Here is a 27,970-nt window from a genome sequence, read left to right on the forward strand (position 1 = left end):
GCATTGGCCAGGGGCAGTGTCTGTGGGACTGACTTCTCACCTCTAAAGGTGTTACCTGTCCTCCTAGAATTTACACATTTCTGAGTTGTCACCCATTTCAGATTCACATATTTCTGAGTGTGTGAACTCTTCAAAGAATTCAAAAGTTTCTGGATGTTTGAGTTAGAAAAAAGGGTGGAGTTCTCCAAGTATCTTGATGGCTTCCAACCTAGCACTGAGTATGGTGTGAATTCACTAAGTGGTTTGAGAACTCCTCTACCTAATTCAAGCTTGTGTTGATTCAATCAAAAGGTAGACAAAGGAGAGTTAATCCTGTCTTCACAATCTATTGAGGCACTTAAGTTAGTGTTAACCAAAGTTTTAACTCCAACTAGGCAAAGAGAATAAAGGATTCCCTTTTTACAAGTATAAACTCAGAATAGACAAAGAGAACCAAGAATTTCCTTTCACAAAACAAAACAAAAAAAAAACACCTAACTCTAAAGAATTTTTATGGAGACAAAAAGCAAGGTACAGACACAGAACAGAATAATGAAAGCAAAGGAAACACATGCAAAGTCCAAAAGGAAAATAAAAGGATTGGACACAGATTCTGGAAGAGCTCAAAAAAGACTTCAAAAACCAAATAACAGAGGCAGAGGAAAAGTAGAGAAAGAGAAATGAAAGAAATAAAAAAAGGAGACCCAAAAGCTGACAGAGGAAAATCAGGCCTTAAAAATTAGAATTGGAAAAACATTAACTGCTCATGGGTAGGACGAGCCAATATAATAAAAATGACCATCCTACCCAAACTTATTTATCTATTTAGTGCTATACACATTGAACTTCCAAAGAATTTCTTTACTGACTTAGAAAAAACCATAACAAAGTTCATTTGGAAGAACAAAGGATTAGGATATCCAGGGAAATAATGAAAAGAATACAAAGGAAGGTGGCCTTGCAGTCCCAGATCTCAAACTCTATTATAAAGCAGTGGTCATCAAAACAATCTGGTACTGGCTATGGTACAGAAAGGAGGATCAGTGGAATAGACTTGGGGTAACTGACCTCAGCAAGACAGTCTATGACAAACCCCAGCTTCTGGGACAAAAACCCAATATTTGACAAAAATTGCTGGGAAAACTGGAAGACAGTGTGGGAGAGATTAGGTTTGGATCAACATCTCACACCCTACACCAAGATGAACTCAGAATGGGTGAACAACTTGAACATAAAGAAGGAAACTATAAGTAAATTAGGTGAACACAGAATAGTACATATGTCAGACCTGTGGGAAGGGAAAGACTTTAAAACCAAGCAAGACATAGAAAGAGGCACAAAATGTAAAATAAACAATTTTTATTACATCAAGTTAAAAAGTTTCTGTACAAACAAAACCAATGTAACCAAAATGAGAAGGGAAGCAACAAATTGGGAAACAATCTTCATAACAAAAACCTGACAAAGATCTAATTACTCAAATTTATAAAAAGCTAAATCAATTGTACAAAAAATCAAGCCATTCTCCAATTGATAAATGGGCAAGGGACATGAATAGACAGTTTTCAGCCGAAGAAATCAAAACTATTAATAAGCACATGAAGAAGTGCTCTAAATCTCTTATAATCAGAGAGATGCAAATCAAAACAACTCTGAGGTACTACCTCACACCTAGCAGATTGGCTAACATGACAGCAAAGGAAAGTAATGAATGCTGGAGGGGATGTGGCAAAGTAGGGACAATAATTCATTGCTGGTAGAGTTGTGAATTGATCCAAACATTCTGCAGGGCAATTTGGAAGTATGCCCAAAGGGCAATAAAAGACTGTCTGCCCTTTGATCCAGCCATAGCACTGCTTGGCTTGTACTCCAAAGAGATAATAAGAAAAAAGACATGTACAAGAATATTCATAGCTGAGCTCTTTGTGGTGGCCAAAAATTGGAAAATGAGGGGATGCCCGTAAATTGGGGAATGGCTGAACAAATTGTGGTATATTGTTGGTGATGGAATACTATTGTGCTCAAAGGAATAATAAAGTGGAGGAATTCCATGGAGACTGGAACAACCTCCAGGAAGTGATGCAGAACAAAAGGAGCAGAACCAGGAAAACATTGTACACAGAGACTGAAACACTGTGGTATAATCGAATGTAATGTACTCCATTAGTGTCAATACAATGTCCCTGAACATTCTGCAGGGATCTAGGAGAAAAAAACACTATCCACAAGCAAAGGACAAATTGTGGAAGTAAAAACACCAAAGAAAAGCAACTATTTGACTACAGGGGTTGAGGGGACATGATTGAGGAGAGACTCTAAATGAACACCCTAATACAAATACCAACAACATGGAAATGGGTTTGAATCAAGTACAGATGTGATATCCAGTGGAATTGCGCATCGGCTATGGGAGGGATGGTGGAGGGGGGAGGAAAAGAAAATGATCTTTGTTTCCAAGGAATAATGTTTGAAAATGACCAAATAAAATAATGTTAAAATTGAAAAAAAAGTTTACAAAGTAAAATAAAAAATTTGAATTATGCAGCTAGTAATGAATGATTTCATGAGAAATCAGGAAACAATAACAAAAATCAAAAAGGATGAAAATAAATCAGAAGAAAACATGAAGTTTCTTATTGAAAAACTAACTGATCAGGAAAATAGATCCAGAAGACATAGTTTAAGAATTATTAGACTACATGAAAGCCATGATTGAAAAAACAAAACAAAACAAAACAAACAAACAAACAAACAAACAAAACTTGGACATCATAATACAAAGAATTAGCAAAGAATATTGCCCAGATATTCTCAAACAAAAAAAAAAATGAAATGGAAACTGAAAGAAATCACAGATCACCTCCAGGCAGAAATCTTCAAAACACAACTTCCAGGAATATAATAGCCAAATTCAAGAGTACCCAAGTCAAGGAGAAAATACTGCAAATAGCTAGAAAGAAACAATTCAAATACCATGGAGCTACAATCAGGACCTAGGTGCTTTTACATTAAAGGATAAGAAGGTATAGAATATAATATTCAGAAAGGCAAAAGATTTGAGTTTACAACCTATCCAGCAAAACTTTTTTGTTCAGTGGGAAAAATGGACATTCAATAACATAGAAGATTCCCAAGCATTCCTGAGGAATAAGCCAGACCTGGAAGGACTTTTCATTTAAAGTACCAAAAAAAAAAAAAAAAAAAACTCTTGCCTCATATTTCCCTGAAAAAAAATCAAGCCTTCCACTTGTTTTTCACATGAGAAGATGGCACATGTCCTTGCCAAGAAAAACTCTTCTCTGTGGATAAGTGACCCCATTCCATCCCATCTTCTCTAGCAGATATCTCCCACTTGAATCTTCATATCCTCTCTCTTCCTAATCTTCACTCTCTCCCCATCTACTAGTTCTTTTCTTACTCTTTACAAGCAAGCCTAAATCTCCCCTATACTTTTAAAAAACTTCAATGTATTCTACCATACCTTATAGCTCTAGTTCTAGATCTCTCTATGCCTTCTAAGCTAAATTCCATGAAAAAACTCTATAATTTCCTTTTTTCACATCTCTCCTTAACCCTTTATAATCTGGTTAATGGCCCAACTATGTTCTCCAGAATACCTTTCCTCTCTCCACCATGTGGTGTGCTCATGATTTGGATACAGCTGATTGTTTACCCTACCCTCTCTCTTCCATGACCCCAACTGTGTTAATTCCCTCTTTGCTCTAGCTTTTTTATTTTTTCTTTACTTCAAGTTATTATTAATAAATCTTATTAAATTTTCTCTATAGTTTTTTGATGCTTTGTCTTTTTTTCTCTTTCTATCTAATTCATCCCTAGTCTTCTTTGCTTGATTTTTAGCTAGATTCTGTCCACCCACCTACAATGCCCCTCAAAGCTCTCTCTGGGTTGTCTTCTCTTCTCCCTCTATATGTTTCACTTGGTGACTCATCAGAACCCATTGGATTTAATTGCTATCTCTACACAGATGATTCTCAGATATTTTTATCCAGACCTAACTTCTCCCTAACCTGCAATCTCATATCTCCAACTTCCTATTGGACATCTCAAATCAGATATACTGTAGACATTTTCAATTTAAAATGTCCAATGTTTACCTCATTATCTTTCCCCAAAAACTTCTCCTCTTCCTATCTTCCCTGTTACTGTTAAGAGCCCCAACACATAAATGTCATCTTCTGCCACTATGATGAATAATGAATGGTTTGCAAAAACCTGAGAGGTGCAAATGTCAGAGTGAGTGATTGACAGGAGCTTGTGACTAAGAGTCACATGGGGGCCTAAGGTTATAGATCTGGGATAAGATTATATGCCCCAACAGTCAGACATTTTTTTTATCTTCTGAAGGACCTTGGAAAAACAGGTATCCTACTTCTCTTTGAAGGGAGTGGGGTTTGCACTGTGTCCAAATGAACAGTTCCTGGAAAGAACTTCAAGACCATAGTTGATAGAGATCCTAGAAGAAACTGCAAGGCCACAGCTGTTGAGACAGATATCTTACTTATCCCCCCTTTCAAGCTGCTCTCTATAAATATGCACTATCAGGTTGCCCTGGGGTAGTTCTTTTGGGTAGCCTTCCTAGCAAGCGCATGTGCTAGTAAATAAACCTCTCCCTGATGCTTTTGCATTGTCTTTGCATGTTCCTTTGTGGGGTACTTCCACTCGGACCCTAACGTCCTAAAACCAGCTAAAGAAGGAAATCTTTGAATATAACTGCTAGCAGCTTGAGGAAAAGAAGATTGAAGGCATACATCACCTCTGGACCTGTTTGGACAGTAATCTACTGAAGATCCTGGCCTTTTGACTGGACTCCTTGTGTGGTATTTAGCTATGGGGAAAATTGCTGTTTAACTTAGAAAGATAATTTATAGACATTAGATTTTAAGATAACTAGTATAATTTTCTACTAAACTTTCTACTAAAAAATTCCTTCCTCCCCTTCGCAACCTATAAATCTGAATTATTTATATGTTTCCTTGTGTCCATTTCTCACCAAATTCCCAACATAACAGTTTTGGCAGAGCCAGCTAGGTCTGTATGTTAATGAGATAAAAGATAGGGGCAAAAGGCTAGGTTTATTTATATGTTTCTATTTCTTAAATAGTCATAGAAAAAGCAGTTTAAGTCAATGTTCGAATCTATCTTTAGGTGGCTAGGAGCTTAGGAGGTAAGCTACATAGAATTCTAAGTGCTTGGCTTGCTCAAGGGGGTTAGTGAGGCTGCACCACAGACCCCCAGCAGCCATTTTGGAGCAGCCATCTTGGAAAAAAGCTTTTTTTTTTTTGTATTTAAAATGTATTTTTTGTTTATTTCTTTGTTGTATGTATAAATTACATTGCGATAATATTGTTTTGTATAATAATTTAACTATGGAAGCTGACATGTCAGCAGACATGTTTAGTAACATGATAATGATGTTATTTCAATATGTTATGCATATTCCCTATTTTATGTTTGTTTCCTTCCCTAGCTTCTGTCACTATATTTTTGAAATTGATCATATGAAGCCACTGATGGATCTGAAACTGTGTAATGTTATGGCATATGTACCCCTTGCTATAATCTGTGGGTGTACTGTGTACAAGTCTCTTGCCTCTAGGTGCCTTTGTGTAAATCTCCTGAAAGATCTAGCAGCTTGGTTTAGAAGGGATTCTCACTTAAAGCTGATGGTTATACATATGAAACATCAAATGAATACACTAGGACCATTTATAAACAACATTAATATGAACCAAGGCTGTATACATGACAACAACAAATTAAACAATAAAGGAAAAAAACTAAATAGGCTAGAACAGGAAGAAGCAGTAGGAATAGTAAATGTATATCCACTAAGAGATATGCCAGTAGTTAAGTAAATTAAAGTACATAAGGCTAAGATGCACAAAAGATTTTTCCCAGAGGACCTTGAATTCATCAAAAGGAGGACTCCAAATTTTAATGATGAGCCAAATAAAGTGATTAAAGAAATGCCTAGGGTGATTGATTTATATGATCCTGATTTCAATGATTTTGCCCTATTAATGAAAGAGGTCCTGACAAAAAGAGGGAGGAATAAGTTTAGAGAGGAGACAAAACCAGATCCTCTGTTACAATCTTGGCCAGAGGACTTAAAGCTGGGTACAGCAGATGATGGGGTTTATGATATATGTTGACTGAAGCAAGAGATGCAGTCCTAGAGGTTATCGGGAGGTATACTAAAAGGCCCAATTCATGGTCACAAAGTTTGAGGCTATAAAGGAGATCTCTGAAACTCCTGCAGTTTTCCTGGAAAGGATAACCAAGGCAGCTGAAACCCTATTAGGGATGGATGCACTGGAAGAAAACACTATTGCACACATCAAACAGGTCTTTGTAGAGAATGCAGTCCCAAAGGTCAGACAATTTTTTAAATCAAATTAACCCAATTGGGAAGACTTAGATCTCAAAGAATTAAGGAGAAAAGCTACTTATTTGACAAATGACCCAGGGGATAAATTTGATGATAAGGATTCCATTGTTGAGGACTTGAAAAGAAAATTAAAGAAAGCTGAAATGAAAATTAAAGACAGTGAAATTAAGGAAATAAAGGCTGTGGCTGCTTTGAGATCTGTACAGCCAAGATATAATAATAACTATAAGCCTAATGAGAGGAGATAAGGTCTTAGGCACTGTTTCCTTTGTGATCATATTGGACATCTGTACCAGGTCTGCAAATTTAGAAATCAAGTTAGAAGACAACTAAATATGAATAATGGGTTTAATAGGCAATACAATAACTGGAGTAATAATTATTATAATAATAATAATAACAGATGGAACAACAATCATCACCATCATCATCACAATAGATATGCAAATCAATGCCAGAATGTCTGTTGCCAGGGACAACAAGCCCCAGATTTCAATACTATGCAGTCATGGGTAAATTCTGGAGCTAGACTTAAACACAGCCAAGTAGTAAAGGATAACCAGAGTAAAAGATCTATTGCCTGATGAAGGTTTCCCCTATGACATATGAAGTTGAATCAAGAAATGAGTGTGGTATAAATGAAAATGAGTTGAGAATAAATGAAATTGGGAGTAATGAAAATAAGATACATGAAGATACAAATGAATTAATGGAATCAATGGAGGATATAATTGGTATAAATAATTGTACAGAGAAAGAACATTGTAATATAAATTTAATAGAAAATACTAATGAATGTAGAATAAGAGAAATTAATGAAGAATATAAACTAAATAATAATAATGAAATTGTAAATGGGAACAATGATACTAAGGTGGAGAATTTAAGGACCAATGAGAGTAATATAAAAGATGATGATACAAAATCCTGGGAAAGTCGTGTAATTCAAGCAGATGTAGACTTGGATGGACAGGAAATGACTGAGCCTTATACTGATGTTACTGTGCTTGCACCAATTCTTGAAACCTTCCAACCTCCAAATAGTACTGAACCCTATGTTTCTGTAACTATAGGGGATAAGATATATGATCTTTTGGGGGATACAGGAGCCAGTAAATCAGTTTTGCGAAGTCTTCCTAAAGATTGTAAAGCTGTTTGTACTATGGAAGTGATTAGAGCTACTGGAAAACCAGAGAGAGTAGCAAAATTACAACCTAAAATGATAACTCTAGGTCCTTTATCCATGAAACATGCATTTCTTTGTATGCCAGAATGTCCATTGAACCTTCTTGGGAGGGACTTTGTAAATTGCGAGCAATTGTTCAGTGTACTGACACTGGGGATATATCATTACAACTCCCAGAAGAATCTCTGAAAGCTTTTCCTTTGCTGTTCTTAGATTCAGTCAGTGCAGAGAATGATTTGGATTCCATCTATCCTATTCCTGAGGATATACGATAAGACTTATGTTCTAAGTCTTCCACAGATGTAGGCCTATTGAAATCAGCTACTTCAGTAACAGTGAGAACCAAGGAAGGACCAGTTCCTTGTGTTCCTCAATACCCTTTGAGTAAAGAAGCTATAGATGGAATAAGACCTATCATTAAGTCCCTAATTCAAAAAGGGATCATAATATCATGTTTCTCAAAATACAATACTCCCATACTTCCAATAAAAAAAAACTGGATCAAGATGGTAGTATTTTCTATAGATTCATATAGATTTTGAGAACTGTAAATGATCATGTAATAAAGACTCATCCTATAGTACCAGCCCAGCTGCTATAATCTCATCCATTCCAAGTCAAGCAAGATATTTTACCATGGTAGATTTATGTTCAGGGTTTTTCTCGATACCAATTCACAAGGATTCTCAAAAGATATTTGCTTTCACATAGGAGAGCACCCAGTGGACTGACACTAGTCTTCCACAAGGTTTCTGTGATAGCCCAAGTCAATTCTCTCAAATTTTGAACAGAGACTTTAAAACAATAACATTCAAGGAAAGTAAAATAGTATCTTTTATAGATGATATCCTCCTAGCTCTCCATCTGCTAAAGTGTGTTTAAGAGATAGCAAGATTCTTTTGATTGAATTACATAAACCTGGACATAAAATCTCTAAAGCAAAACTGCAGTGGATTTTGCCTCATGTTGAATATCTTGGCTTTGTGTTGTCAGAGGGTTCCAGAAGTATCACTAATAAAAGAATAGCTGATATCCAGAAACTGAGTGCACCTAAGACCAAGAAGAAACTCAGAGCTGTTCTTGGAACAACTGGCTTCTGTAGACAATGGATACCTGGCTTTAGTAAAATTACTAAATGTTTAACAGATCTAACCAGGAATACAGAACCAGAACCTCTGAAACTCAAACCTGAACATCTGCAAGCCTTAAGTAAGCTTAAGGAAGCGATTTTATCTGCACCAGCTCTTGGAATCCCAGACTATACTAAACCTTTTCAATTATTTGTGAATGAGATGAAAGGAATTGCATCTGGTGTACTGACACAGACTTCAGGACAAAGTTATCATCCAATTGGATACTATAGTTGTCAGCTAGATCCAATTGCTGCAGGTACAGTTCCTTGTTTAAGGAGTGTAGTTGCTACAGCTGTGTTAGTTCAGAAGTCATCAGACTTAGATTTGGGATGTCTATTGATGGTATTTTGTTCACATCAAATAGAAGCACTAATGAAGAAATTTCGTATTCAAGCATATTCAGACCAACGAATATCTAAGTATGAAATTATACTTCTAGGTATGGAAAACATCGAGTTGAAAAGGTGTAGTATTAAACCCAGATACACTTCTTCCTGATTTGCCAAAGAACGGTGAACCATTATATGAATGTGTAGGAGTAGTAGATATAGTGGATATGCCAAGGATGGATTTAAAAGCCACTCCAATCAAAAATCCAGATTTGGTTTTATTCACCAATGGTTCATCATATTTGTGTAATGGAATTAGATGTGCAGGTGCTGCAGTTGTCATAGAATTTGAGACACTGTGGTATGGATCATTACCTAGTAACCTTAGTGCTCAAGGTGCAAAGTTGGTCGCATTAAAGCAAGCATGCCTTCTGACTGATGGTAAAAGTGCAAACATGTACACAGACTTGCATTATTCATTTTCAGTATGTCATGCTATAGGAAAGATCTGGAAACAATGAGGTTTTATTACTACATCAGGAAAACCAATTGCTCATACAGAAATAATAACTGAGTTGTGGTATGCTATCCAGAAGCCTAAACAGCTAGTGGTAATCCATTGTAGAAGTCATACTAATAGAAGAGATTCAGTTGCTAAAGGAAATCATAGAGCTGATATAACTGCTAAATTTGCTGCCAGAAATGCCCCAGTATATGTTATGAACTTATCAACTATAGAATCTGATGATCTAGAAAAAGCTCATGTAGACTCAGAGATACAAAAGTGGAAGGAGAAGTTTGGAGCAAGAAAATAACATGGTATGTGGTTAACAGATACTGGAAAGCCTCCATTACCAAAAGACCTGTATTCCTATTTGTGTCAAGCTATTCACACAAAAGGTCATTTTGGTACTCAAGCTGTAATCGACACCATAAAGAGACAATGGGTTGCTCCTGGAATAAGTACTGTAGCAAATAAAATCTGCTCAAGCTGTTCTGTTTGCCAAAAATTCAATCAAGGAGCATTCAGACAGAAATACTTAGGTGGTAGACCTTTATCATATTGTCCATTTGAGAGTCTGCAGATTGATTACATCAGCATGCCAAAAGATGGAAGATAAACGTTTTGCTTGGTAATTGTTGACAGATTAACCAAATGGCCTGAAGCTTTTCCATAAAATACAAATACATCTAGCTTTGTGGTGAAAGTATTGATTAAGAATATATATATATATATATATATATATATATATATATATATATATATATATATATATATATATATATATCCTAGGTATAATGATACCTAGATTTGGAGTAAAATTAAGAATAGACTCTGATAAAAGATCTGAAAAGAGTCTATGAAACTCTAGGAATATCATCCACAAAGTTCAGGGCAAGTGGAGTGCATAAATAAGAAAATAAAGACTATAATGGGGAAGCTCTGTGCTGAAACTCATCTCAAATGGCCAGAGATTCTTCCCATAGCTTTGTTTTACCTATGTACAAGACCAAGAGCAGATTTACATATATCATCCTATGAAATGCTTTTTTGGACATGCTTGACTACAAGCAAAAACTTGTAAGACAGTATATACATCTCTCTTAGGAGGAGATTGTTAACTTGTTTCTTACTTAAGTGCTTTACAACAAAGACTAAAAGAATTACATGATATGGGAGTATTAATTCAAACTGGTCTTTTGGATTATTCTATTGGATGATTATGAATAGGATTCATAATTTTGAATCAGGAGATATGGTACATGTAAAAAATTTTGTTAAAACATCAGCAACACAAGAAAGTTGGTTAGGTCCTTACACTATTGTGTTATTTTCTCCATCTTCAGTAAAAGTTTTGGGTAGAGATTCCTGGTATCATTGTTCACATATAAAATTAGCACATGGTCTAAATAATAAAAATGTACAAATCATCAAAGAAGAAGAAAATGAAGAAGAGATTGCAGAAAAATAGAATAATCAGTCAAATTGGGTCTGCAGTCAAAAAGATCATTAAGGAGAGGACCACACCTGTGGAAGAAGATAGAAGAGGACAATGAAGATGAAGAGAAGAATTGAGGAATTAATGGACAGTGTTAAGAGACTGAAAACTTATAAATTTAAAAGACTTTGTGGAATTTGCAATGAAGAGGATTACAGGATAAATGGTCTACTTAATACTTTGGTGTAATGTATTATAGTACAAAACAAAGTGTTTATTCACATACAAGCACTATTTACTACTATGGAATTGCAGAAGAATATTCAAGAGGAGGTGAGAAGAGAAAGAAAGATCTGAAGTAGGGGTAAGTATGTTTCATACAACATTAACATAACTCTTACATAACAGCAACTGACATTAAAATAGCAAAACAGCATGACATAGCAAAAGTAATAACATAATAAAACATAAACATGGTTAGGTTACATTGAATCAGTACTTAAATAAGTGAAACAATGTATAGTTAGGGTACTAACAATGTTATGATTAGCTATAGATATTTATTTACTAACAAAATGTAGTTACTTAGATTTAGTTTACGTATAGAAATTTAGTTAGGCAGAAGTATTTTACAGATAGGGATTAGGTAGGATTAAAGTAAGATAAGAAGAAAAGTAGATACTGACTTGTACTACATCATACATTATACAACGAAAACAACATATGACATCACATATCAAACAAAATTATAAATAAATGTGTAAATATATGTAAATAGGGTATATAATAGGATTATAAATTAATTGTATCATAGTATATGTATATATGTAAAATATGTGTAAATATGAAGTATACATAAATATATGTGCATATGTGTGGCACATGTGTATATATTGCATGTGTGTGTTACATGTACATGTATGTAAATTATGTACATAGTTCACTAATGTTTGTTGTTACATGTATTTGCATAAGTGAGTTTCATGTTTGGTTTGATTTTCAATGTAAAACTTATGCAATGTTGTGTTTATTGTAATTTTCAAAAATTTTCTCTAAGTTTAATGTTAATGTACTGCAATAGTAGCACAATGTTCTGTATTAGCTGATAAGAGTATTTTAAGTTTGATGTTTGCATTGTAGTTATATTCATCTTTTGTTTGGTGTTATTTGCTATTTTGATTTTTCTTCTGTTTGACATTTGTACTTGTTCATTATTTAATTCTTTTCCTTTTTCCTTATTAACATTCCTTAGAATAGGTTAGTATTAGTTAGAGTAAGACAGTTGAGTGTAGGTTGTTTGTTATTTTTGGTAGGTTTCTTAGTTTAGGTAATTGGTAAGTATTTTAGATTGTGCACAAATGCAAAAAATAGTGTTTCCAATAGAATTTTTGATTTGTGCAAAAGGGGGGAATGTGATGAAGAATGAACGGTTTACAAAAAAATTGAGAGGTGCAAATAAATGTCAGAGTGAATGATTGACAGGAATGTCAGAGTGAGTTATTGACAGGAGGATGTGACTAAGAGTCACATAGGAGCCTACGATTGTAGATCTGGGATAAGATTCTATGTCCCAACAGTCAGACATTTTTTTTTCTCTCCTGAAGGACCTTGGATAATCAGGTATTCTACTTCTCCTAAAACCAGCTAAAGAAGGAAATCTTTGAATATAGCTTCTGGCAGCTTGAGGAAAAGAAGATTGAAGGCATACATCACCTCTGGACCTGTTTGGACAGTAATCTACTGAAGATCCCGGCCTTTTGACTGGACTCCTTGTGTGAGATTTGGCTATGGGGAAAATTGCTGTTTAGCTTAAAAAGATAGTTTTAGATAGTTTATAGGCATTAGATTTTAAGATAACTAGTATAATTTTCTCCTAAACCCCTGTTCCTTCCTCCCCTTCCCAACCAATAAATTTGAATTTCCTTTCCCTTATGTCTATTCCTTACCAAATTCCTAACATAACACCACTCACTTATACTCATCTAACTTCTCTACCCTATTGCTAAGAATGAGCAATTCTACCTATAGGCTATCTTTCATTTCTAAACCCTTCTCTCCTCTGACATTAACATTACCTTAAATTTGGTCCACTACAATAGATTTTTAATTGGTCACCTTGCCTATTCCAGTCCATCCTCCACTCAACTATCAAAATATCCTTTCAAAGCATAGCCCTGACTGTCAATATGTTTCAGTGGTTCCCTATTCCCTTTAGGATTCAACAGAAAATCCCATTTAATTTTTATAGTCCCTAATAACTTGTTTCCTTCTTGCCTTTCCAGTCTTCCTATACTTTATACCCTTCCACATATTCTATGATTTGGTAATATCAGTCTTCTTACATTCCTTGCATAAATTGTGCATTTCACTGACTGTGATATGAAATTCTCCCCACCTCTGCCTAACTTCTCAGCTTCCTCCAAGTCTCAGCTAAAATTTTTTCTTTTGCAAGACATTTTTCCTGTCCTTCCCCTTAATGCCTGGTCCTAGCCTTTTATTGATTACCTCCAAGTTATTTTATATATGTGTGTGTGTATGTATATGTATACACACACATTTATAGATATAGATATATCTTATTTGTACATAGTTCTTTTTAGGTTCTCTTCTCTTATAGACTGTGAGTCCCTTGAAAGTAGGGACTATTTTAGCCTTTCTTTGTATTTCTTACATTTATCATAGTGTCTGGCACATAGTAAACAATAAATGCTTGTTGACTTGAATGATGCCAATTTAAATGATGGACAAATCCTAGGACAAATGAATATTCATATTAAGTGAATTTATTTTATTCCATGTTAGGGAGGCCAAGTATTATACTCGAGGGGAAAGAAGAAGCTTAACTAGACTGGATAGACTCAGGAGTTTGGGGAACCTTATATTAAAAGGCACTTATAAGCAGGGATCTGTAGTTATTCCAGGAATCTGGTCCATGCTAGGATGCCTTAATCCTAGAAGGCCCAGCCCAAAAGAAATTAGGAAAGGAATAGAACTCTTAATGTAGGCACAATAAAGAACTGAAGCCCTCCCTTATAATTCACCAGTTCTCCAAGGATAAAGAGCTGAGGGGGTCCCTGTAACCTGGTTTTCATCTATTATTAAAAAAACATGATTAGTCTTGTCAAAATAAGAGACCCATTGAGGCTATAGACAGTGTAAAGCAAGAGTAAGCCATAGTAAATCATTAAGTTTTATATAAAATCTAAGATGTGTGCTTTTTTTTTTTTAAGAATTTGTTTGTAGCATAACATTTAGGAGTTTGAAGATATCTTATAGATTATCTAGTCCAAGCCCACCATTTTAAAAATGAGGATCCTGAGACCTAGAGAAGTTAAGTGGCTTATCTACACACTGCTAGAAACTGTAATAAGCTAGGATTTTCCCATGCATCTTCCCTCTTGTCATGAAAGGTAGTCTAGTGCTATCCTAAATAACAGGAAGTTGTCCCATAGAATGATTGGCCCATGTAGGATTTAAATTAATATCAATTCTTCAAGTATTGTTTTTATAAAATGTATTATCTGACAAAATCAAACCATGCGACTAAGTTTTCTACCTGTTCAAAAATCCTTGATCCACCAAAGCCACTAGACATGGAACTTTACCCAATTTATATCCCGTCTACATCAGCACATAATGACAGGAAGTGAGTAGGCTACTGGGAATCATAGTTTTGCTGGGGATCAGAGTTTTCAGGATAACAGATTCAAATTACACACCCAAGGGCTAAGACACAACCCACTATAGGAAAAAAAAACACCCAAGTTTGTAGCAGGGTATCACCCCAAGAATGGGAGGCTCAAACTCTATTCAATACAGAAAAAAGAATTTTATTTGAAGAAGAAGAGGTAGAATTACTTGGAGGCTAATAGAATAGCTTAATGCCATGATGGTGGACCTTTGTCATACATGCCAGAGAGGGCATGTGTGCTGTAATCCACTAAAGTTCATTTCTAGAAATACAGAGGGACTATATTTTTTCACATCATCCATCCCTCTGTCCAGCAGCCCAGTGGGAGCACTTACTCCCTCCCCTGTGTAGGGTAAGGTGGTGGGGCAAGGTACATGCAGTACTTGATGGGGGGGGGGGGGGGAAGGCATGACATTTTAAAAGAGAATTCTTTGCTCTCTTGTCTATCCTGAGTTAACACTAATTTAAGTACCTCACTAGATTGTGAAGACAGGATTAACTCTCCTTTGTCTAGCTTTTGATGGAATCAACAGAAGCTTGAACTAGGTGGAGAAGCTTGAAAACCACTTAGTGAATTCACACCCTCAGAAACTCAATCAGCCAGGATGAGTATCTCTCCAGAAGGTGAATTTTAGAAAATTCACACCCTTAGATTAAAACCTTACCTTCCGAAGATGAAAGCTTAAGTTTCAGAAGGTGAGAAGTCAATCCCACAGACACTGCCCTCTGAGCAGTGCTAGACAATTTGGAAACTGTGATTGGACGCTGTGAAGAGGGGAAGGGACAAGGAGTCACCATAAAAGCCAGGAAATTCTCTGGCTTGAAGCAGATTATCTTTGAGAAGATAGTCTGAAGAGAATGTCTCCTTCAGATAGTCTTTGAGGGAGCTTCACTGGAGACTGCGGCTTGGATCATGGGCTTGGAGCTCAGCTTCAACTTGGACTCTGACTCCTGGATTACTTCATAGGTGAGTGAAAGGCTGACTCCTTTCCTCGTTTCTGAAGAGACTAGCTTCCATATTGGAGGAGGCTATGTGATTACTCAACTGCTAGCCTTCCTGGTTGAGAGCTAACTAATCTCTGCCTGGAACAAGCAGACACAGAGCAAAACATTTAGGTTGATAAGATAGAAGACTTCTCTATCTCCCTCACATTTCTCTTCTTTATTGTTTCCTCTCTATTTATAAATACTTGTAAATAAATTTCTGACTCAAAATATAATAAATATTGCTCATCACATAATTTCTTATAATCATTGTCCAACCATTAAACTTAATCCTTACAACACACAGTCTCTAAAAGGTTCTCCATCACTGGCTTAATTGTATCACCCTTCCTCCCAGGGTGATGAACTTTCTTCTCATTAGACCTATTCCATTAGCATGGCTGGAATGATCCAAACAGAGGTCATGGGTTAAGAGCCCTAGAAACATGACCCGGAACTAAGGGTTATGAGTCTGGGTCAAAGAGACTTTGATTGGTTCCTGAAAAATGACAGACCAGCTCAGAGAGACAGGAAGGTAAAGAAAGTACAAGATCAACCCTTCTCTCATCTATTATTAAGAATACAAATTGACAGCATAAAAAAAATTGCATGTATACTGGCCCAGCACAATTCCAGGTTAGAGAAAGAACTCAACATTTTTAATGGTGTGTTATGAAAGCAGAGTCATAGCTTTGAGAGCTCATTAAAACACAAGTGAAAAGGACAGTTCTTTGGGGGACAGCAAACAATTAAGAGCCATTGGACAGGAACAGGTCACAAGAGGTAAGTATGATCTTTGACCTTTCACTGGAAAATGTGGTCTTTCTGCTGAAATCAGGACTATAACACATGGAATTGAGAGCATAACTGAGAATAAGGCTTAGAAAACAGTGATGAACAAAGTCTTAGATTTATTCTATTACTGCTCCCCAGAAAAGATTTCCTCAACTGAGAGTGGGAACTTTTACCATCAAGGAACTGATGAGGTAGCAAGAGAAGTTTAAATAGTATTTTGAATAACCTGAATAGTGGCTGCTGAAGATGTGGTGCAGTGAAGCAAAAGAGGAGTGATTCTCTTCAGCAGAGTTCCAACAGCTTGGGAATATCTGTCCCATACATGATTCATATTAAAAATTGATTAGCTTTTTATTGAGCCATATATTGGTAAATGTCGAGTGTTGTGTAATCTTGACTGTGGCTGCTTGGAACTCTTAATATTTTCTTTCTTTTTCCTAAAATGTCATTTCTTTGACCAGGAAGGCCAGAACTTTGGGATAACATTGAAGGGAGTTTTTATTTTGTAGTTTCTTTCAGGAAGTCATGTTGGATTCTTTCTTTCTTTACTTTGCCCTTTGGTTCCAACAGATAAGAACAATTTTTTATTAAGGGTCTCTTGAAATATGGTATCCAGATTGTTTTTCAAAGGGGGAAGTCATTTTTTTAGATGTTTAGAATGTTTTTTTTCTCCTTGATTCATTTTCTAGGGCAGTTGTTTTGTTAGAAAGTACCTTGCATCTTATTTTTTAAATTTGATTTTCTATCAATATTTCTGATTTCACTTATAGTATCAATTTTTTTAAAACTTTGTTTTTCTTGTTCAGGGAATTCTAGTTGAATTTGGGACCAAGTTGTCCTTTTGCTTGAGTCTTTGCCTGTAAATGTTGGGGAATTATTTTCCATATCATTAGTGATTTCTTTTCTTTATTCAATTTTCCAGGCTTACTTCCTAAGTCAAACTTTATATCAGGGAATTTCCTCTTTTGGAGGGGGATGGCAGGCATCTTGTTTCCTTCTGATCTCTATTATCTGGGATCATTGTTTCCTGTGGGTATTGGGTTATTCAAGTATCTCAGGGGTGCAAAAGCTGCAAAGTTTCAATGCATTAATCAGTCTGATTTAAGGATCTGGTCATTACCTTCTTGGTCTGAGCTTTTCAGACTCATAATCCTAGTATAGAGTCTGCTAGACACAGCAACCTCTTGTCAGGCAGCTGCCCCTGTTATCACTTGAAGATTTCATTGAGTCAAAGCAAATATTACTATAGGATCCAACTCAGGATCTAAAGCTGGAAGCCTCCCCAAATCTGTTATTTTGCTGTTCAGTCATTTCAGTTGTATCCAACTCTTCTTGATCTCATTTGTGTTTTCTTGGTGAAGATACTGGAATGGCTTGCCATTTCCCTCTCCAGCTTTTATTTTACAGATGAGGAAACTGAGGCAAATAGGGTTAAGTGACTTGCTCAAGGTCACACAACTGCTAAGTATCTGAGGCTAGATTTGAACTCAGAAAGATAAGTCTTCATGACTCCAGTTCTGGCATTCTGTTCACTTAAGTGTCCTAATCCTGGTATAGCATCAGTGTAAAACAACTATAAGCTAGCCTTTGGTCCATGTTCCTTCTAGAGTTCCTTCTAGAGTACACAACTCTAGGCCTCAGAGTCAATCCACACTAGAAATTCATATAAATCCAAAAAACATTAAGTACCTACTACTCAGTGCCAAGTACTGTGCTAAATCCATAGTGATCCTTCTTAGTTGAATGCCCTTCCTAATACTTTCAAGGCTCTGTCACAGGTCAATGTGGACTATAAAAAGTACCTTCTACAATTTCTCCTTGACGTTACCTATCATTACTAAATCTGGTGCTCTTCTTCAACTATCACTGTGGGAGAACTGAGCTATACTACTTCCTCTCACTCTACCATCTTGTCAGTTCTGGTTATGTGCAACATTGCTATCCATACAAGGTCAAGATATCTAGAGGAAGGTTCCCAAGACCTTGGGTGTACCCAAAAAATATTTATAGGAAAATATAGACAAGAATCATTCATAAAGAGGGGATATGGTTGGGTTATAATCTGAAACAGTGGAAGGAATGATTACCCAAAAGGGTGATCTCACCTCTAAAGAAAAGGAAATTAAGGCAATTATTAAGAGCTATTTCACCCAATTATGACAATAAATATGGCAATATAGGTGAAATGGACAAATATTTACAAAAATATAAATTGTCTACAGAAGAGGAAATAGAATATTTGAATAATTCTATATCAGAAAAAGAAATTGAACAAGCCATCAAGGAACTCCATAAGAAAAAAATCACCAGGGCCAGATGGATTCCCAAGTGAATTCTATCATTTAAAGATCAATTAATCCCAATGCCCTACAAACTATATGACAAAATAGGTAAAGAAGAAGTCTTAGCAAATTCTTTTTAGGATACAAATATGGTACTGATTCCTAAGACAGAGAAAGAAAATTCTATACCAATATCCTTAATGAACATAGATGCAAAAAATATTAAATAAAATACTAACTAAAGGCAACAGCAAGTTATTATAAGGAGTATTCACTATGACCAGGATGGGGTTATGCCAGGAATGCAAGAATGGTTTAATATTAGGAGGACCATCCACATAATTAACCATATCAATAACCAAACTAATAGAAACCACATGATTATCTCAATAGATGCAGAAAAAGCCTTTGACAAAATACAACACCCATTCCTATAGAAAACACTAGAAAATATAGGAATAAAAGGGCCTTTCCTCAAAATAATAAATAATATTTATTTAAAACCATCAGCAAGTATCATCTGAAATGGGGATAAGTTAGATGCCTTCCCAATAAAATCAGGAGTGAAACAGTGATGCCCATTATCACCACTACTATTTAATATTGTACTAGAAATGCTAGCAGTAGCAATTAGAGAAGAAAAAGAACTAGAAGGGATCAAAGTAGGCAATGAGGAAACTATTTAAAGATGATATGATGGTATACCCAGAGAATTTGAGAAAATCAACTAAAAAGTTAGTAGAAATAATCAATAACTTTAGCAAAGTTTCAGGGTACAAAATAAACCCACATAAATCATCAGCATTCCTATGTATCCAACAAAACCCAGCAGCAAGAGTTAGAAAGAGAAACTCCATCACTCTAGACAAGATAAAATACTTGGGAATCTACTTGCCAAGACAAATTCAGGAATTCTATGAACATAACTACAAAACTCTCTTCACATAAATAAAACTAGGTCTAAACAATTGGAAAAATATCAATTGCTCATGGGTAGGACAAGCTAATACAATAAAAATTACAATCCTACCTAAATTAATTTACTTATTCAGTGCTATACCTATTAAACTACCAAAAAACTTTTTTATAGAATTAGGAAAAAATATTACAAAGTTCATCTGGAAGAATAAAAGGTCAAGAATATCAAGGGAACTAATGGAAAAAAGGTGAAATACGGAGGCCAACAATACCATATTACACGTTGACTATATTAAATTGAAAAGTTTCTGTAGAAATAAAACTAATGCAACCAAGAGAAGCAACAAATTGGGGAAAAAATTTATAACAAAACCTCTTACAAACATCTAATCTCTCAAATTTATAAGGAATGTTGAAAAGGGTATAAACTCTTCTTGGTTATTTGTATTGGTATTACCAATAGTTGTCACTTATGTGGTCAGCTCTTGTGTTTGAATGTTGAAAAAAAATGGTTGCTTATGTAATTGAAGAGAACTCCTAGTCAGGCCAGTTATAAGAAATATCCCTATAACTAATACATTTTATATAAATTTCCAACCCAATCTTTCCCGCAAATAAATCCTTCTTGATCACCAAATGGTAAGCCTTCTTAATCTAACTAAAATATAAATTCTAACTTACTAAACCTATTTCCAAAAATTTATAAACTTAATATTTATAGAGATCTGCAAAACTTTCTTTCCCTTTGTGAATTTTAAAATCTCCATCTTGCTTGGTCTAGCACCCAAATTTGTGCACACCCACACTATGCTGGTATGTGCTAGTCAATGACAAATCAGAAATAAATAACTGCCCACTTGGGCTGTCCTAAGCCAAGCTTGAACCACCATTGGCACTTGTGAGGCACAGGAAGTGAAGTAGGGAACAGCCTCTGGAATTCACTCACTTCCTGTGAACAGGGCTAGGTGGCAGTTCATACTAGGAGCTTGAACAGGGAGGAGGCCTGCAGACAGCTTTCCTTCAGATTGGTCACATGAGTCAAGGACTGATTCTCTTCTCTACCTTGGCCTTCGGGCCTAAACTCCCTCTGGCTCTGCCAGAAGGTTGAGTTAACCTTTTTCCCTTTCCTCCTCTCTCCTTCTCTCCCTCTCCTTTTTCTTACTCCTGTTGTGATTAAACCACCATAAACTCCATTCTGACTTGAGTGTTTCATTTTAGAAATTTCATAGGTAAATTCCTTGGCAACCATAAATTAATATGATAACATTTCTAAAGGTGATTTTCACTGTAACAGTTTGGCAGACCTCAAAGGTTTATCGAGTTCCCTCAATAAATTTCCTGAATTTTCTTGCCTTTTCACCCTATTTCCTCCTCATTCAGTCTGTCTTTTTTACCAGCTAACTCAGCTTAAAGACACAGCTGCCAGAACAGGTGAGTATAAGACACTTATCCTCCCTTGTCTTTTCTCCTTAATTTAAATTGGTGTCAGCAGGTTTTTTTTTCTTTTCCTCCCTTTATTCTTAAGGGGGCAGCTGGGGTGGCTCAGTGGCTTGAGAGCCAGGCCAGGCTTAGAGACAGAAGATCCTAGGTTCAAATCTGACCTCACATACTTCCCAGCTGTATGACTCTGATAGCTAGATAGGTAGCTAAATCTTATCAACTGATTAGCAGTGAGGAAACTCTGGAGAACAGAGCCCTTGCCTCACAACAAAAACAGATGAATACAGCTAGGGAGCCAACTTAAAGCCCATTTTCCTGTTTCCTGGCCTTTCTAGTCTTAAAATTTTAAGTGAGCTTTGCTCAAGGAAGATAGCACATGGTCCTAGCAGTTTTAGCCTGAGGGCTAAAGAAAGATTGCTGGGGACCCTCCCATATACACACTTTTAAAAAGAAGGTGTTTTATCTCTACCCTTTGTTTATAGCCTATTCACTTGTAATCAGCCCCTTTTCATACAGCCTCTGCCTCCAGACATACGGTTTTGTCTGGTTTCCTCTTTACTTGTGACCCCCTCCCAGACCTTTAAAATAAGCCTAGCCTAAGAGAAAAGATAGGAGAATTTACAACAGAATAGGCCCTTGGCAGCAGGCAGTAAAGAGAGCCACCTACTAACAAGAGGGAAAAGTTACAGGCAACTTAGTAATTGACTTAAAAAAAATGTGGCTCCAGCCCGTACATGCTTTACTTAAGAATTGTCTTATAAGTTCAATAACCAAGTACATGGGATTCCTAGTAGGTGTTCCTATAGGATGGCTCTTTTCAGAGACTATTAGTCTATACATGACCCTTGCATTCCTCTTTCTCGGGGTTGTAATTGTTGGAGTTGTAATTATATACATAATTTCCTCTAAAAGAGAACAGGCGCTTGTTCCTGCTATTACTCAACAAATTGCGGAACAAAATACTTTTATTAATCAACGATTTGTGGAACAAGATGAACTTATGGAAGAAAGATGGGGAGAGATCAAAGCTTTTCTACAAAACATTAAAAGAGAGTTAAGGGCATCCCACAATAGGAGTGATTTATCTCTCCATTCTCCATCATTATCACATTCCCTGGCCCACCCTGCACAAAACAATTTGGCTCCTAGTTCTCAAATAGCAGCCCCCTTGGACCAACCAGCTCCTCCCCCTCCTGACTATCCAGCCCCTCCCCCCTGCCCATGCCTCCTACCCTGTCCCTTCAGCTTGGCCCTTCCCCCCACCCATGCTCATGCTGCCATCCCCAACCCCCATGCCACGACACCCAATAATCCTAACCTTTTCCCTTCTCTTACCTACCCCATTGAAAATGGAGCAAGAAGCCTAGAAACAGTAACACCAGATAATTTGGACAGAAGTGTATTTCCATTGAGGGAAGTACCCACCTTTAATAAAGAGGGGAACTTGGTGTCTATAAGACACTACACACCTTTTCAACCTGACAATTTAGAAAAATTCAAGCATAATGGTCCATCATTTGAGGCAGAACCAATAATGGTTATAGAAAAATTAAAGAATATATTCAGGAACTTTGACCCTTCTTGGTTGGATGTGGAAAATTTGTTAGATACATTTCTTACAAAGAGAGAGAAAAATAATGTCATCTCTCTAGCTAATCAGAAAAGAGGTAGAGGAGGACACCATTGGCCAATTGTAGATCCACACTGGAACAAGATCACACAAAACTAGACCTGGCCAGAGAAGCATTATTAAGAGCCATGAAAGATTGCTCTGATAGACCTGAAACATGGGAAAAATTAGAACTTTCCCGACAGGAAATTGATGAGACCCCCTCCCACTTTATGGACAGACTTATTGACATAGGAAATACATATATGGACCTTGATTTGACCAGAGAAAGGGACATTAAATATATACGCAGGCAATTTGTTAGGAATTGTTGTTCAGTAGTAAAAGACTACTTTGAAACTAGCTGCCCCAACTGGGAGTCTATGGACCTCAAAGAACTGAGGAAAGTAGCAACCTATGTCTATAAGGGTCATGCAAAAAAACCTGAGACTCACAATAAGTCAGTGAATGACTTAATGAAAGAAATTGAAATGATACAGGAACACTTGAAAATTAAGAGAGACCATGGCCCCTTTGCAGGAATCCACAGATAAATCATTAACATACCCCTTAATATGTTCTTTTTTTTATTATTTTATAGTATTTTATTTGTTCATTTCCATGCATTTTTCATTAAAGACAAAGATCATTTTCTTTTCCTCCCTCCCACCCCCCGTGGCCGACGCGTGATTCCACTGGTATCATATGTGTTCTTGACTTGAACCCATTGCCATGTTGTTAGTATTTGCATCAGAGTGTTCGCTCCGAGTCTTTCCTCTGTCATGTCCCCTCAGCCATTGTAGTCAGGCAGTTGCTTTTCCTCGGTGTTTCTATTCCCTCAGTTTGTCCTCTGCTTTTGGATAGTGTTTTTTTTCTCCTTGATCCCTGCAGATTGTGCAGGGACATTACACCACCACTAATGGAGAAGTCCATTATATTCGATTATACCACAGTGTGTTTGTCTCTGTGTACAATGTTCTCCTGGTTCTGCTCCTCTCGCTCTGCATCACTTCCTGGAGGTTGTTCCAGTTCACATGGAAATCCTCCACTTTATTATTCCTTTGAGCACAATAGTATTCCATCACCAACATATACCACAATTTGTTCAGCCATTCCCCAATTGATGGGCATCCCCTCATTTTCCAATTTTTGGCCACCACAAAGAGCGCAGCTATGAATATTTTTGTACAAGTCTTTTTGTCCATTATCTCTTTGGGGTACAAACCCAGCAGTGCTATGGCTGGATCAAAGGGTAGACATTCTTTTATCGCCCTTTGTGCATAGTTCCAAATTGCCCTCCAGAATGGCTGGATCAGTTCACAACTCCACCAGCAATGAATTAATGTCCCTACTTTGCCACATCCCCTCCAGCATTCATTACTTTCCATAACTGTCATGTTAGCCAATCTGCTAGGTGTGAGGTGATACCTCAGAGTTGTTTTGATTTGCATCTCTCTGATTATAAGAGATGTGGAGCACTTCTTCATGTGCTTATTAATAGTTTTGATTTCTTTATCTGAAAACTGTCTATCCATGTCCCTTGCCCATTTATCAATTGGGGAATGGCTTGATTTTTTGTACAATTGATTTAGCTCTTTATAAATTTGAGTAATTAAACCTTTGTCAGAGGTTTTTATGAAGATTTTTTCCCAACTTGTTGTTTTCCTTCTGATTTTAGTTACATTGCTTTTGTTTGTACAAAAGCCTTTTAATTTGATGTAGTCGAAATTATTTATTTTACATTTTGTGATTCTCTCTATGTCTTGCTTGGTTTTAAAGTCTTTCCCTTCCCAAAGGTCTGACATGTATACTATTCTGTGTTTACCCAATTTACTTATGGTTTCCTTCTTTATGTTTAAGTCTTTCACCCATTTTGAATTTATCTTGGTGTAGGGTGTGAGGTGTTGATCTATTCCTAATCTCTCCCACACTGTCTTCCAATTTTCCCAGCAGTTCTTATCAAATAGTGAATTTTTGTCCCAAGACCTGGGATCTTTGGGTTTATCGTATACTATCTGGCTGAGGTCGCTTTCCCCCAGTCTATTCCACTGATCCTCCTTTCTGTCTCTTAGCCAGTACCAAATTGTTTTGATGACTGCTGCTTTGTAATATAGTTTGAGGTCTGGGACTGCTAGGCCCCCCTCATTAGTGTTTTTTTTTCATTATTTCCCTGGATATCCTTGATCTTTTGTTATTCCAAATGAACTTTGTTATGCTTTTTTCCAAATCAGTAAAGAAATTTTTTGGGAGTTCCATGGTTATGGCACTAAATAGATAAATAAGTTTGGGCAGGATAGTCATTTTTATTATGTTGGCTCGTCCTACCCATGAGCAGTTAATGTTTTTCCAATTGCTCAAGTCTAGTTTTAGTTGTGTGGCGAGTGTTTTGTAGTTGTGTTCATATAGTTCCTGTGTTTGTCTTGGGAGGTAGATTCCTAGGTATTTTATTTTGTCTAAGGTGATTTTGAATGGGATTTCTCTTTCTAGTTTTTGCTGCTGAGCTGTGTTGGAGATATATAGAAAAGCTGATGACTTATGTGGGTTTATTTTGTATCCTGCAACTTTGCTAAAGTTGTTGATTATTTCAATTAGCTTTTTGGTTGAATCTCTAGGATTCTTTAAGTAGACCATCATGTCATCTGCAAAAAGTGATAACTTGGTCTCCTCCTTGCCTATTTTGATGCCTTCAATTTCTTTTTCTTCTCTAATTGCTACTGCTAGTGTTTCTAGTACGATGTCAAATAATAGAGGTGATAATGGGCATCCTTGTTTCCCTCCTGATCTTATTGGGAATGCATCTAGTTTATCCCCATTGCAAATGATATTAGCTGATGGTTTTAGATATATACTGTTTATTATTTTTAGGAATGACCCTTCTATTCCTATGCTTTCTAGTGTTTTTAATAGGAATGGGTGTTGTATTTTATCAAAGGCTTTTTCTGCATCTATTGAGATAATCATGTGGTTCTTGTTGGTTTGCTTGTTAATGTGGTCAATTATGTGGATGGTTTTCCTAATATTGAACCAGCCCTGCATCCCTGGTATAAATCCTACTTGATCATGGTGGATGACCCTTCTGATCACTTGCTGAAGTCTTTTTGCTAGTATCCTATTTAAGATTTTTGCATCTATATTCATTAGGGAGATTGGTCTATAGTTTTAATATGTTCTTTCTGTGGGAAGAGAGACCATGCAATGATAATCTGTAGAAACTGACTATGGAAAAATGGAAATAATAACAACTTTAGGAATAATAACTATAGAAACCACAATGCCAATCAAAATAATGACAGTGCTCCAAATGCAGAAAATGATAATACCCAACACAATGCCCAACAACAATATATAAGAAATGGAGCTCGACCACGCTACACTCAGGGTGAACACCCTCAACAGCGTGGAGGGTCCCAAAACACTGCCCAAGCATCTTTATGAAGGTATGAAGGAGGGATGAGGGCCTTGGAATCAAAGAATGACACCTTTGAATCTCCAGACCCTGATATTTTAATGCCAATAATTCCTATACATCCCCCCCCCCAAATAGTAAGGAACCTCATGTCACTTTAAAGGTAGGAAATTCATAAAGACATTACTGTCTTTTGGACACTGGAGCATCTAGGTCAGTTTTAGTAAGCAAACCAGATGGAAAGTGTGATTCTATTGGCTCCCTAAATGTAGTAGGTATATCAGGAAAACCTTTAAAGGTCCCAAAACTTTCTCCTTGCATGGTACGTGTGGGACCCCTAACTGTTGAACATTCTTTTCTTTTAATGCCTGGATCCCCCACAAACTTGCTGGGGAGAGATCTGCTATGCAAATTACAAGCCACAATACTGTACACCCCAGATGGCTCTCTCTCCTTAGAAGTGCCCAAGGAATCCTTAAATTTACTCCCTGTACTTCTCTCAGAGAGCCAGGAGGCAAAAGAGCCTCCCACCTTTGAAATAACTACAAATATACTGTAGTCTCTTTGGGCCACATCTTCTACTGATGTAGACTTACTTAAATTAGCTGTTCCTGTGCAAATAAAAACTAAATCCAGCCCACCTCCTTGAATTCCTCAGTATCCTCTCTCCAAGGAGGCAACAGAGGGCATTACCCCAATAATAAACTCATTAATTGAACAGGGAATAATTTTCCCTTGTAAATCCAAATACAACACACCCATCCTCCCAGTTAAAAAAACCAAAAAGGGGGCCCGATGGCAAACACCTCTATAGATTCGTATAGGATTTGAGGGCTGTGAACAATCACGTTATAAAGAGGCACTCTAGTTTCCAACATCAATACTGTTATTTCCTCTATTCCTAGTGCAGCTACATACTTTACAGTAGTGGACTTGTGCTCAGTCTTCTTTTCCATACCTATACATGAGAACTCCAGGCATATTTTTGCTTTCACCTGGAATGGCTCCAAATATTCATGGAGTCATTTGCCCCAGGGTTATGTAGAGAGCTCGAGCTTATTTGCACAAATTTTGAACCAAGACAAAGATAATATAAAATTTAAAAACAGCAAATTAATAAAATACATAGATGACCTACTTCCACAGATGCAGAACCATGTCAGGAAGATAGTAAACACCTTCTTTTGGAATTGCACAAAAGAGGTTATAAGATCTCGAAGGATAAAGTTCAGTGGTGTCTCCCCAAAGTAGAACATTTGGGGTTCATTCTGACAGCTGGTTCCCATTCTTTTTCTCCCAAGCGAATTGAGAACATTGAAAACTTGAGTGTTCCTACCACTAAAAAACAGTTAAGAGCAATTCTGGGAGCAACAGGGTTTTGCAGACAAGGGATTCCTTTCTACGGGGAAATTACTAAACCCCTTATAGCACTAACAAGGGATTTGGTCCCGGAGCCCCTAAAATTAGAGCCTGAACACCTGTCAGCTCTATCAGAGCTAAAAAAGGCTACCCTGTCTGCCCCTGCTCTAGGTATCCCAGATTACAAGCCATTTACTTTGTATGTACATGAGTGAAGAGGAGTGGCTGCAGGTGTTTTAACTCAGACTTTGAGGCCTTCTCAGCACCCAGTTGCTTATTATTCAGCCCAGGTGGACCCAATAGCTTCAGGAGCACCATCATGCCTTAGAGGCATGGCTGCTACTGCTCTACTAGTGACAAAAAACCGTTGATCTAGTATTGGGATGCCCATTAACAAGTATATGCCCACACGAGGTAGAAGCATTATTGCTAAGACAGAGAACACAAGCATTTTCTGAGCAGCAAATTACAAGGGATGAAATAACCTTGCTAAACAATGAAAATATTACT

This window comes from Monodelphis domestica, chromosome 6 (genome assembly GCF_027887165.1).
Source record: "Monodelphis domestica isolate mMonDom1 chromosome 6, mMonDom1.pri, whole genome shotgun sequence".
In the NCBI taxonomy this organism is placed as follows: Eukaryota; Metazoa; Chordata; class Mammalia; order Didelphimorphia; family Didelphidae; genus Monodelphis; species Monodelphis domestica.